At 40.9% G+C, this 13,695-nt stretch overlaps 1 long non-coding RNA gene across 1 annotated transcript; it reads left to right on the top strand.

The window, feature by feature from the left end:
* The first annotated feature begins 306 nt into the window (after positions 1-306).
* LOC107310855 lies at positions 307-13,287 on the top strand. The gene is made up of 5 exons (XR_004306650.1): positions 307-400; positions 10,240-10,296; positions 10,657-10,731; positions 12,107-12,180; positions 12,789-13,287. It is a non-coding gene; the product is annotated as an uncharacterized LOC107310855 (long non-coding RNA).
* The last annotated feature ends 408 nt before the right edge of the window (positions 13,288-13,695 follow it).

Here is a 13,695-nt window from a genome sequence, read left to right as displayed (position 1 = left end):
AGGCCTTTCTTCTGCAGGCCAGCTTCTCTTTTCCTACACTTCCATAGAAATGAATGATTTTTAATAATGTAAAGTGTATTATTTTTTGTTGGATCACCTTTGTTCATGTGGCTCAGTTCAGTGAGCCAGAGATAGAAATTCATTAATGAAAAAAGAGAGCCAGTTATGTATGTGACATAGCCTGAAAGGACTATCATTATCCCACCTAGAACAAAATATTCCCCTCAGCAGACACTGATTTCCCTTATGCTGTTTCCCATTTGTGTTTGGAAAGCTAAATCTGTGCTTTTTGTCTCAAATAGAGCAAAATCTTCATGCTGGTAGCTGAGTCTCTGTGGGTTCTTGATGGGTTATTATCTACTCCTCCGACGTGGTTAAAGATCCAGCTCTAGTTTTAGAGGTAAGAAAAAGATTTGTATTTATGGTTTAAAGTGATCGATGAGCTCCTGTGTGTTTTATCATGACAGACTACTTTGCATATTCATTTTTATCTCTGTTTTACCTAGGAAAACAGTCCTTGCACAGCACTTTGCTTATTATGTTTTTCCCCCTTTCTTTTAATTGGGCATGCTTAATGGATTATTTTCTGGATAACCCTTTACAGGTTTCTTATATCCTAGGTGAAAGGCAATGCCTTTTTATCACTCTGCTAGAGCTGAAAGTCAGTTTGAGCTCTCCTGTGTGCCACTTTTTATTTATGGTATCATTACAGTTTGTTTCAGAAAACCAAACCCTCGGCAAAGCATTGAGGATACTTATCTGGCAAACACTTACCTACAGCTGGAGTCCAATCTGATACCTTAAATTCTAGCCTCACATAAAGATAATACTTTTAATCAGAAAAGTGAGACAAGATATAAGAGCTTGCTTGCACTATCTGTCAGCAGGGAGCTGGAGTGAAATCAGGACAAAGTCTAAGCTGTTGTTTCCAAAGATCCTTGCTTCTTGAGCTGTGAAGGCTTATTAACAGCAGGGTGAGATAAACGTGTTATCGTGTGGTGAGGCAGGGTGAGTCTCTGCCACTTGTTGGCTTGTGCTTGGCAGCTGCTGTACCAGTGCAGGGAACTCCTTTGGAAATGCCAGACAGCAGGTCCTCAGCTGCGGGGAGGTGAGCAGCATGCCCTTTACTGCATGGCGAATCAATGCCATGGGCACACACTGCAGACGTGTGGATGTGGCATAGATTCTATCTCTGTCTGTCCAGCTGTGATTGCAGGTATGCTATGGAAGAGGCTGGAGATGATGGATTAGCAACTCTGGTGGGATTACCTGTGTCCACTGCTGCAGGGAGGATGGGTCAAATTGTTTTGCCTCTTCTTGGAGGCCATCAGCTACTTTCTATAGAAAGCCTCGGCTGAGGGAGTCTGGCCATAGTTGTCTAATGCAGCCTGCAAATTGCCTTCCAGATGTTGCTAAAATTTCTAATGCAATATCCCTGGTTCACTTCCAGCGTCTTCGCTTCTACAAAGAGTCAGATTAGAACAGACAGAAGTTCTAATTAAATTAATGTGGGAGCTGGTTCACTCATATGAGGGTAAATTCTTGACTGGTGGAGATCAGGCTCCTTTGAGCTGTGATAATTTCTGTGTGGAAAAGAAACCATTTTTCTTGGAAGTAAATAGCTGAATATCCAACTGAAATCTCTCAACTAGATGTAAAGGCATAGTAATGTTTATGAGCTTGATGAAATTCTGCTGGAATAAGAAGTGTCATTACCATCACCCTATAACCAAGTGCATAGGGAAGTGCTGTTCTTACAGTTTAAAAAGCAGCAGCACTGTGGGGCAAGATAAGGGTAATTTAAGTAGTTACAGATCTAAATCGGAAAGATTTCATTGATCTTAAAGCTTGTAGCTTTCTATAAAATACAAATAGTAATTGGCTTTGAATAAAAGACAAAAGGAATGCTAGTCTTAAAACCCAGCTCGGGTTTAGGTGTGTGAATCTACTGCTGCAATTCTCACATAATGATTCAAATACATTTTTGAACCTCGCTGCCTTAATCTGCATGGTAGTTTTTAGTAATATGGAGAAATAGTATAAGCGCTTATGACCTCATTGAAGACACTCAATTTTTAAAACCTGGTGCATTCCAAATTTAAACTCTTACTCAGCTGCAAGGAACTGGAGTTCTTATTTCATCTAGAACTCTGCTATGCACCTCCAGCAACTACAAAACCCCCTGCATAAGGCAGTGTTAGGTCCAAATGAGACCTGAAAGCACTTCACATCGACTCTCAGAAACAGTATTTTGAGGAACATGCTCCTCTCACAGCAGGACTGGTAAAAGATGCCATCAGTGAAGCAGGAGGGAAATGTGCATAGAGATACTCAGAAGCCCACCTCCTGATCAAAACATCAAGACACCATGGAGCCAAACCTGTCCTTGGGAGTTTGCATGAGGCTGAGTTCAAAAAGCTGTCTGTCTGCATCTGCATGAGAAGCAGAAATTGAAGTGTAGTTGGGAAGACTGAGCAAAATTCATAGCATGCCTGGATGCTCTCACTCAGATGTTTTAAGTGGCTGTAGATCTCTAGTTTATGCCTCAGAGAATTAAATTATAATGAATTAAAGACTCTGCTGCACAAACTCAGGTAATTCATACAGGGAAGATTTCCCTCCTTTAGCTGGAGACTTCCAGCAGGGTCATAGCTTGACCTGCCTTCAGCCTCTCTGCAGTGCTGCACTTATCACTCTGACTTAATAATTACTTGCACAATCAATTGTGGTTTGCATTAGCTCTTGAATCAATGAGCTGTGGCACTGGGAATTAGACCTTCCCAGTCCCCTGAGCTCTTGCTTTGATGATAGGGATAAGCAGGGAGGGCATGCAGTGGGACAGACAGTATCCTCTGTCATGCCAGCTAAATGTTGCAGGGCAGGACCCTGAAGCCATCTTAGCATCTTCTTGCAGATGTGGATTGGCCCCATTGTGCCCCATTATGCCTGCCCTCCTGGAGTGAATAAGCGGGGGAGCATGGCAGAATTTCTTTAGCATGGGATTCACCTTGCAGTAGTGAAGGGCCCAGGGCTGCCCTTAGCTTTTTTCAAATTAGTAGTGAAACTAAACTCTATCTCTTTACTACAAAGTCTTCCTGTCAGGGAGAATCCAATTTACCTGTGATCAAGTATAGATGTTGTTTAAAACTGCACTGGTTTTCCACTCTTATTTTTTTCCAGCCTCAGGTTCTGGCCATCTGCTCTTTGATGTATTTGACTGCTAGGTAAGAGCATGAATTCTGCTCAGACTTTTTGCACAGGTCGGAATTTTTAGAACATAACCAAGTAACCTCTGCAAGTTGACGGGATAAATATCTTAAGCATCTAGAATCAGTTGTTCTTAAACGTGCTATCATATTCCCTAATCATTCTCAGGGATATGTATTGAATCTTTTTTCTACCTTTTTAGAGCTTTTTTGAGTGACAGACACAGTATTTCCATTGCAGATGGATAAGTTTCATGTGCAGGGAAAATCTAAGCTCCCTACTTCCATCCATACTCTAATTATGTACCTAATGATTACATTTGTCCAGGGCCACAGTGCTGTACCAAGAGCTCACACTGAACTGATTACCTGCAGATCTCTCTCGCTGAAGATAATGTTTGTTTGCTTTAGACAGCTAAGGGAGGATTTATCCTGCTGCCACCTTAAAGTGCAAATACTTCATCTTGGTGGTTGTGCAAAAAAAATGCAGGATGCCATTCTCCCCACATAGAGAGCTGGGCTCTCCAGCACGCATTGTACTTTGCAAGGACTTGCTCATGATTTACCATGTGAAGACTGGGAGGCTGTTTTCATGTGCGTATAATGTGTCCCACAGTGTGTATGTGGATAGGAGAAAGGGTTTAAATAGCCTGCCAGGTGCCAAGGGAACAGAGGGGGATACAGCACTGCATCTGGCACCTTTCTGGCATGATCTTTGTTATCAGGCCTAGCTGCACTTGTCAGATTGTCTCCACAGACAAAAATTGAGAACAGCTGACACTATATCCCTGAGGGCTGCTCAGAGCTAATCCCTGCAGCTCATCCTAAGGCTGTGCAGAACTGCCAGAGGAATACCCACCAATGAAAGCAAAATAGTCAACATGAAGCTTGTTTATTTCAGTACAAGCCCTGGATTAACAGTGCTTGGGGGAGGGTGGAGCTATCTATCAGGGTGTGTGTATTAGAGAGAGAATATTTGGTCTTCCAGGCCTCTGTTGGTGCTGCAAGTTGGAATCATGATAGATAAAGTGGGTTGCCCATAGCCTGTGTTAGTAGAGTGAAAGCTGGATGCAGTCCTTTGCATCCTAGAGAAGTGATGTTACTCATGAAACTGCAGGCATTTTATATCTGCTGCATCAGTGGATTGCACAACCTGTGGTCACCAAAACCAGTGCTTTTAATAGTTTTGATGTAATAGATTACATCACGCTGCTGTATGGACATATAGAAGAGCTTTCTTTGGTGAGGTGCTTGGGAGAAGGAGGTGACCTCTGGACTTCAATATTATGTTATTATGTAAAAGAGGAAAGCAAATTTAAGAGAAGAGTTGGATGTGATTCTCTGCACCACCACTTCTAAATGAGAGAGGGTGTTTTACACCTCTAGTGTGCTGGCATTGCAGAGCTGCAGGTGTCAGCTCACCAGAGGTAGCAGAGGAAGGTTCGAAGGTACATGAATTGCCTTGGATCTGCATTTCCTGCCCATCTTTTGGGAAGTTAGTTCCTAAATTGACTCAGAGGATTTAAAACCAGTATACAAATGATGGTGAATTAACAGACACTAACACAGTAAGTTGCCTGAAGTCGTGTTGGGTAAACTCAAGGTTACAGTGATGCAGAGAAACAAGGCATTGAGGGGTTTAAAGAAGAGCAATTCTTTAATAGCTAGAGAAGCTTGGGACATAAACAAATGGAATTACACATTCCCATTTGTGAAAAGAAAATGGATATCATTAGTATTATTGAGAGCTGGTAGCAAGACAAAGATAGCCAGAGTGCACAGATCATGACTTATAGCCTCTGCAGGAAAATTAAATAGAATAGCTGGTGTGTATGTATTTTGGGTGCTTGTGGTAGCTTGGAAAGAGCTCTCTGCAAGGAAGATGGTGTCCCCTAAAGTGATTTATTTCTCAAGACTAAGAGCTCTTACATGCTGAAGTTCACAGACCTCCATTCAGAAGGACGGGGAGGCAGTGATTAAGTGGAGAAAAAAGTGAAGCACAAAGACGTTAGTTGGTTATCAACAGTGTCCCCTTATAATTTAAGTGAGATAAGAGGGAATAAGCAGTTGCTAAAACTGCTTTCCTTGGAGTTTCTAAAAATGTTAGGTAGTTTCCTAAGAACAAGCAAAAAATAAATATTACATATTATTAAGAAAAACCAGTATTAGGTCTTATTCTGTTACAGAAGGCAACTTGATCTCTGCACAAGGAAGTAAATAGCATTGATGAAATGTGAGTGATCAAACCCAACTGCATTTGCTGATCCTAGCTGGAAGAGAGATGCTCAGCAATCTCTCATTTTCTCTGTGCTGTTAAAAGGGATAATTCTCAAAAGACCAACCGATAATGAGAAAAATTGAAACATCAGAGTACAAACTATAATAGAAAACTCGTCTAGAGAGGTTTATTAAATTTCAAGCCCCTCAAATTTGGCAATCAGGGAAATACAAGCTACATATAGCTGCAGATTAGAAGTGAGAGCAGCAATTATATGAGAAACCAGATATGTTTACACATTCATGTTAACAGAGTAAACGAGAATGTGATGCTCTTAAATCTGACAGTAAATTTGGAAAACAGGTAAAAGAGCCTGAAGATAGTTCTAAGCAGTGTAAACCTCTTTGTTTTAGTTGGAGTGCAGTGAAGGGCCACAAACATGACTAAGTGCCTGGAGCATCTCCTGGATGAGAAAAGGCTGAGTAACCTGGGGGCTGTTCAGCCTGGGCAGAAGAAGATGAGGGGGGATCTGATAAACGTTTATAAATGTCTAAAAAATGGTGGGAGGTAAGTGGATGAGGTCAGGCTCTTCTCAGTGGTGTGTAGCAATAGGACAAGGAGTAATGGTCTGAAACTTGAATGTAGAAAGTTCCATACAAACATGCAGAAGAACATCTCTACAGTAAGGGTGATGGAGCCCTGGAACAGGTTGCCCATGGAGCTTGTTGATTCTCCTTCTATGGAGATATTTGAGACCTGGGTGGATCCCTACCTGTGCAACCTATGGTAGAGTGCCCGCTTCAGCAGGAGGTTGGACTCAGTGATCTCTTGAGGTCCCTTCCAATCCCTGCCATTCTATAATTCCTCAGATGTATGAGGAGCAGATGGGACCTTAGCCTTGGCACATGGAAGGTTGAAGACAAGAATGATAAAATTCTCTGTCTCAACACTAAAAAAACTTAAAATTCTTCCCACAGTGATGCTGTTTGGAGCCATGGTGTTTTAAAGATGTAGATAAGGTGAACTTCTCAGAGGGTGATAAAATCTTTTATTAGACCTACTATCTCTATGATCAGTTCTATCAGTCTAATAAAAATATCACCTATCCCCCAAAGTTTTGCCTCAGGACTGGTCAGTAATGTTTTTTTTTCCTATGATGAAAAAGAAGCAGAATGATGGCTTTGGGTCACAGCATGGTAGCAAACACTTTGTCTTCTGTTCTTAATTAGGGAGGATGTTAAATAACTACTGAAGTTAAGCACTTTTAAATCTCAGGACCCTAGCACCTGTATCCAGATGTATGGAAAGGATTGCCTGAGGAGATGTATGACCTCCTTGCACTGATTTCTAACAAGTCTTAGAGCATGAGGGCCGAGGAATGCCAGAGCTAATATTGTGCCACTGTTTGGTAGGGTAAATTGAATGACCCAGTAAATTACAGACAATTAATCTCATGGCTCTCTGGAGGATAAATCATGTAAAAGGAAGGATCCATAAGTAAGGAATTAAAGTAATAATGGAAGCGTTGCTGTAGATTTATGAAACATCACTCTGCTCTGTTTAATAATGTCAACACCATATATTTTGATTTCTGCAAAACAATTGAAATATGCCGTCTTGATGAAAAGATTAGCAGTCTGCAAATACCAAGGTTGGCCCCTACTAGGTGGTTTGTATACCAATTAAGCTGCTGTATTACAGAACGCAACTGTGAATGGAAAATTGTGATTCAAGAGAGGGTATGCCCATTGCATTCAGTATTGTATTTCTGCACTGGTTTAGCAGTTTAGCAACTACCAATTTAGTGATATTTAGCAATCATTATTTGCTATAATGAACTGAAATATTCCAGTTCGGTAAAGCTTCATATAAGTGAGGAAAGTGGCGGAGTGGTCAGAAATGTTGAAGGGAAGACTGCCAGGAGTGCATAGCACATGACCAGGGGATGAAGCACAATGTGTCTCATTAACTAGCATGTAGCTTCAGTGCAGTGAGGCTAAGGTCTGCCATGGCTTGTGTGTCTTGTTTATGCAATGCAGAGAAGTGGGCTGTTAGTTATATATATCGACTTAGTGGTGAAGTAGATTTTGGAAATAGCCAGCTTTTGGAAATAGCCAACAGAGAATGAAAAGGGGAGTAAGAACAGAGACCGGAGAGAGATTCAGGATGGACAGGAATGTGTTAATGCACTTAATAATAATCACTCATGTAGGCATCTTATCCAGGCTTCTGTTGGGGTCACTATGTCCCTTAAGTACACACCATGCTCAGTTACCTTTGCAGGAGACTTAGCTGCAGATGGTGCTGGGTGATGCTTTTTGGCTGATGCCGTGCATTGCCCTCTATGGGCTTCAAGAATTGGAAGCCAGTTACGGTGGTTTAAACAAGCAGTAGCTTCAGGCCAAAGAGGTGAGTAAGCTCAAGAAACTCCTGGGACTCTGCAGGAAGGCTTGGGTCTAAGGGTGGTTGGGGGTGTCTGTACAGTGAAGGACATGGCTCTTCTGACAAAGCAGCTCATTATATTGATGTTTATGCTGATAGAATCACATTATTTTTATTTCCTCCTGTGCAGGTTCTGTACAAATTTAGCTTTATCATTATGGGCAAGTGGTTCTTTCTTATGAACACAAATGTTCAGCATGGAAATCTCAAACCACATTTACAATCTCCATCCCCACAGTTAAAGCCTCTGGATGGCATGAGCAGCTGAGCTCCTGTCTAGTTTTTATGAAATCAAACCCTTAGGCAAAACTCATAAAGAAAGCAGATGGAAAAGAATGATTTTATTTTGAAGTGCTTTGTGTTTTGCGTTGTATTAAAACATATTTTGCTCCAATCTATTCCTATGCTTGGAAGCAAAATCTTAAAGGAGATAAATATGATGCAGATAGTGAAGTGACCTGATACATTTACTATTACCATATACTTGTAGAAGCTTAATGAAATAAGAATGTTTTCAATTCCACGTGAATAAATATGTATTTTAATAACAGCTAGTGCTATTTCGTAAAGGGAAGCACACTGGGAGGGTTTTTTAAGAGAAGATTACACTCATTGCAAAGTCCTTTCCTAGAAAGTGACTGTGAAGAAATATGAACTTACAAAATGCCGTCCTTAACACTGGGAAGTCTCAGTTCCATTTCATTCTTCCTCCCTTAGGAAAATTGAAAGGCATTATTAAGGCATATCAATCAATTGTGGTAGCACCTTTATTGCCTAATATTACCACCATGTACATACTGATAACTTCTCCACGTATTGTTTACATTGTATATCTTACCACTGCCTGGTTTCTGCATGTAAAATTTCTCATTTAAAAGTGCATGTCTTGAATAATGCATGTGCACAAAGCACTTGGCGCTACTTTGGTACTGGCAGAGTCTGGGAGGAACTGAAAGAAGGCCCCTTTTGCACAGTCATCATAACGCAGTGATATTAGCCATAGTCTGTACTCCTCATTGACTTTGTTTTCAAATTGTGCAAGTTTCTGTTAGAGGGAATGTGTCATTTAGTGGTTAAAGAAAAATATGAGTACAGATGTAACTAGATTTCAAAAACCCAGCCTTCATCACAGGTCTGTTGTCAGACTGGTTTTAGACAGAGCTGAGTACTGTTTGGACCTGGCGTTTCACTTCAACTTGCCACAGACCACGGAGTCAAGGTCATGACTGTTGTCTCAGCATCTCCTTCATCTCTTACATTTATTGATTCCTTAGACCCCAGCAGCACATGGAAGTAAATGCTTCCATAAGGGAAGGTAGGACTCCAAGGACACTTGAGGACTTTGGTATTAGAAGTGAGATTTTTAGTTGGAAAAAATTTCCCACATTTTCAAGCAACATACTATCAAAAGGAAAAGATATTCTTTTTTTCCTTGGTGTGCAGCTTGCATATCCATTTATAAATAGTCCTGGTAATGATTATGGCATGATGAAAAATGTACTTTTGAAAAATGGAACTTGAACAATCCCCATCTTCAGGCAATCAGTAGTAACAGTTGACTGAGTGCTATAGCGACTATTTCTGGTTTGGCTACTACTTCTGAAACACTCAAATCATCTCACAATGTACCTCTTTCTAGTTTGAAGTGAGAAGATGATATAAATGTGACCAGAATTAGCATTTCAGAGACCTGAGCCATCTCAGTACATGCAGTGTAGTCTTCATTAGCATTTTAGAGCACAGCCAGTGTGTTTTTAATATCAGTTTTCTTATCACCCCTCTTCACTGGAGTTTTTATTCCTGTTGTGGAGTAGTCTTGGACCCCATGAACTTTCTGGAGCATGCTAAAGATGTGCACATAATGCACTGTGTTTGTTAATGTGGGCTCATCTCCATGGAACTCTATCATTTGGGACCCTGGGCACCCTGGTCTAGTTTTAGATATGGAGATTGTCGGTCCTGACTGTGGAAGGGGAGTTGGAGCTTGATGATCTTTGAGGCCCCTTCCAACCCGAGCCATTCTATGATTCTATGAATCCAGACCTGAAGTAAATAAATAGGAAGGGCTACCTGCATGGATATTGTAAATCACATAAAATATTATAGACCTCTGGTCTTCACGTGGTCTTCTCAACAGCTCCACTCTTCCAGAAAGCTGTGCTGCTTGACAAGGTGAGCAGAGCTTCAGGTATTCTGCATGTCTGCATCAAGTGATTTCAAGGGATCTGTGCCCATGTTTGCCATTTGTAAGACAGAACTAACTCCAATTTCTCTCATGAGACCATTGGAAACATTAGTGATTTCTGCTGTGCGCTTATAACAGTAATGACAGCATTTTTTTTTTTTTTTTGCCTTCCTTTTTTGTGGCTCCAGAAATTTCTCACCAGTGGTAATTAGCAGCAAGCTGAGCAGAGGAAAAATATGCTGACAGTAAGTATGCTGAAAAAATATGGTTCTGAAGAATGAAAGAGAACTCAATGTTTGAATTTATTATTCACTCCTGAAATGCAAGATCCTGTTCTGTTATTTCGTATTTTTATATTTCCTTTTAAAATTTACCTTTTCTTATATTTCCACATGATGTGCTATTTTTCCTTTAAAACTGGCTTACATTTTGCTCTAAAATGTAAGCCCTGATTATATAGCAGAGAGCTATATCCAAAGTAATCCATTTTATGACACATTTATGACATTTTTTTTCCTTCATCTTGCTAATAAGTTTTGTTATTTTTTTCCGGTAAAACTTCCTATATCCTGATCATTAACGTCTTCTTTTGCCTCCATGATAAGGGCAGAAAATCTCTACATGAGAATACAAGTTGGTCATGCTCTGGGAAGAAGTGGTTTGCTGCAGTCCTGGCTTGGGTGAGCATTTGTCCTTACCATAAAGCAACTGTTTCATATGTAGATGTGTGGAATATATTCACACATTTAAAGTGTTGTTCTTTACACTGAGTTAGGCTCAGTTACCAGCATTAATGAGCACTTTTACCACACTTTGGCCTCTGTTTGAAATTGTGTGTTGTTTTTCTCTGTCTCTCTGTTGTGGAGCAAAGACGATTAATTTCTGCTTTTCATTCATTTATTTATTTAATTTTATGATAGCATCTTGAAGTAATCAAATTCAGTAACTCCCTTCTACCCAGCAGTGAGAAATATTTTCCATCAAACTTAGAAGTCATGTGAAGCTCACCTGGCTGCCAGTTCCTGACTGGCTCCAGCAGGGTTTGCTTTGAGATCTATTAGGCACTGAACACCTTCAGCGCAAATGGCAGATGGAGTAATTTAGCTGTCCCCAGAAAACACAAAACCTCACTGATTTGTTTTGTGATCATTAGCAGGAGTCACATGGCGGGTGTTCTGGGTCTCTGCCTGAACTCACATGCAGGTGTTAGGAGAAATAATCTCAGTGCTGGTCCCCGCCATGTATTTTTTATGGATTGGATTCTTTATTTCCTTGTGGTTATTTGCCCTCCAATGAGCTTAAATGTAAAACATTACTTAGATCTGTAAACCGGAATTCCTCAAGTTGTCTTTAGGAATGGACTTGAAGTTAACGGGAGGGATGATTAGCAGATGCAACCTGTGAGGCCACAATGCACCCATTTCAATAAGGACATGCTGGTCACTCAGGTTCTAAGGGGAAAAAAAAGCACTCATTCGTTTTATGACAATATTTAAAACACAGAAATGGGTCTGAGTATTCCTTTCTACCTCCAACCAAGCAGATGATAGCAAAGAACAAGTTTTTTCCAAATCGATCGGGTTCAGATTAGTCAGGGCAGACAGTGCTGGCAGGAGCTGGATGTCTCTCACTGCACTGTGCCACATCTAGTGATTTTGTCCTCATTCTTGAGGCAGTAGAACAGCTGGGGAGCTGTGGGCTATCTCTGAGGGGAGTATAGTCCTCCAGCAACCTGACAAGTGCCATGTCCATAACCAATGGAGAACTGGATTGTTTTGCCTAGATCTATACCAAGATTTAAGCAATGAGTTGTGTAGTTTCATTCTGTTGTGGAGATTAGATTGACCCCATGCTCTGACCACGTCGCTAATATTACCCTCCATACATTCAGCTGATAAATCACATCTGTCGTGAAAGCTTCAGTGACAGAGGATGTGAGGCAGGACGTCCTTTATTTTCAAGACTTTACAAAATAAATGTCAGAGGAAGGAAATATTAAAGAGTAAAACATATACACTAAGAGATAATGAAAAAAACCCACACTTTATTTTGCAGATTTCCCTTTGTTCATTATTTCATGAAACTGAGGCAGTCCTATTGGAATGAGTCTCTGATCTACTGTGGGAAAGGTGAGGAACTACATCCATTTCATTTTGCATTTCCCTATGATACAAAAAAAGCTCATTCCTCATTCATGCTCAATAACTCTGCTTCAGGGAATTAAGAACCTTCCAGGGCAAAGCTCCTGCTTCCAGTCTGCTTTTTCTAGAAACCCTTCCAGATCTTTAGGAAGCAGGCAGCCCATACCGAGCCCATTCTTCCTTGGAGACTGACTTTTCCCTTCTGTGCCAATATCTGGCTGTTGCTGGCAACCTGGTTATGTTTCTTTTTTTTTCCTTTCTTGCGGCCTTGTGATTGATTGTTGCAGATTCTGTATATTTGTAATGTTCAGTGGTACCTTCTCTTTCTGGGTGTCAAAACACACTAAAGGGTTGTGCAATTTGCTTTGCATTATATCTGCCTTTTGGAACATGTTACTGTAGCTAATCCAGCACTGTGATGGGTGCTTGGGGTTCATGCTGAGCAGAATGCTTGCATGCATTTCCTCTGTGGGATTTCATACAAATATGGCAACCTTTCTAATAACAGCTCCAGAAACAGAATTTGAGCTTTTAATGGGACATCAGTTTTTGTCCAGAGCTGTATGGAAAATGCTTTATTCTTGATCCTCCCCCAGGCAACTCCGAGGATATTCTTCCCAAGAAGGATGTTAAGATGTAGAGCATTTTGTGGGAGAATCTGAGAACGTCAGAGAACCAGCTCTCATACAGCAGTTGTTCCCCAAATACAGCACAGCAAATTGGACTTTTATTGATATAATTCATCCCATAAATAGAAAAACATGGAAACGTGTGACAAAAATACTTGAAAGTAGACTGCAAATTTTTACCAACACACAAAGAGATCAATCCTGAAGTAAAAGAAACGCATCTATTATAGGGCTGGAAACAAATTTATTTCTCTCTATATTTTTTTCCTACTGATTGGAGAAGGAGGAGAGAGAGCAACAAAGCAATGTATTTGTAGCAGTAGATGTCAGGAAAGATATCGTGATGAACGTCTGCCTTTTTGCTGTAAGTAAATCTTCTCTGTCAGACTCCTGTAAGGGTCTTGAGTGCAGCGCTGTCTTAAACTTTTAAACTGGTATTAAATGTATCCTAACTCTTGTCAGCATCACCAGCACAGAGAACAGAAATGAAATCTGAGGATCTTTCACATAGCATGGGAGAAACTACAACCTTGGTTTTGGTTGGTGGTCTGGCCCAGACTGATGATAGTTTTCTGTGTGTTGTTCAGATGCTGTTGACATGCTTTGTGGTCCTTGGCTCTTCTTAGGCCCCCAGGAGACATTTAGCACCTTTAAAGCTTTAACGTCTCAGGTGAGGTACGTTTCCATCATGCTGAACTCTTATGGGTATTTCTGTCATTACTTCACGGACAGTAGAAGTGCAAAACTGCAAACCCCCATCCTCTCCTCTCCCCAGAGAGTAATGTCCCACAGGCAGAGGAAAAACGCAGCAAGGTCACCAACACAGGAGTGGAAGGATCTGGCCTTGTCTGTGCCCACCTGCCAGCACCCTTGC

This window comes from Coturnix japonica, chromosome 3 (assembly GCF_001577835.2).
Source record: "Coturnix japonica isolate 7356 chromosome 3, Coturnix japonica 2.1, whole genome shotgun sequence".
Lineage (NCBI taxonomy): Eukaryota > Metazoa > Chordata > Aves > Galliformes > Phasianidae > Coturnix > Coturnix japonica.
The sequence above is the reverse complement of the archived record's forward strand: the minus strand, read 5'-3'. Positions and strand labels throughout refer to the sequence as shown.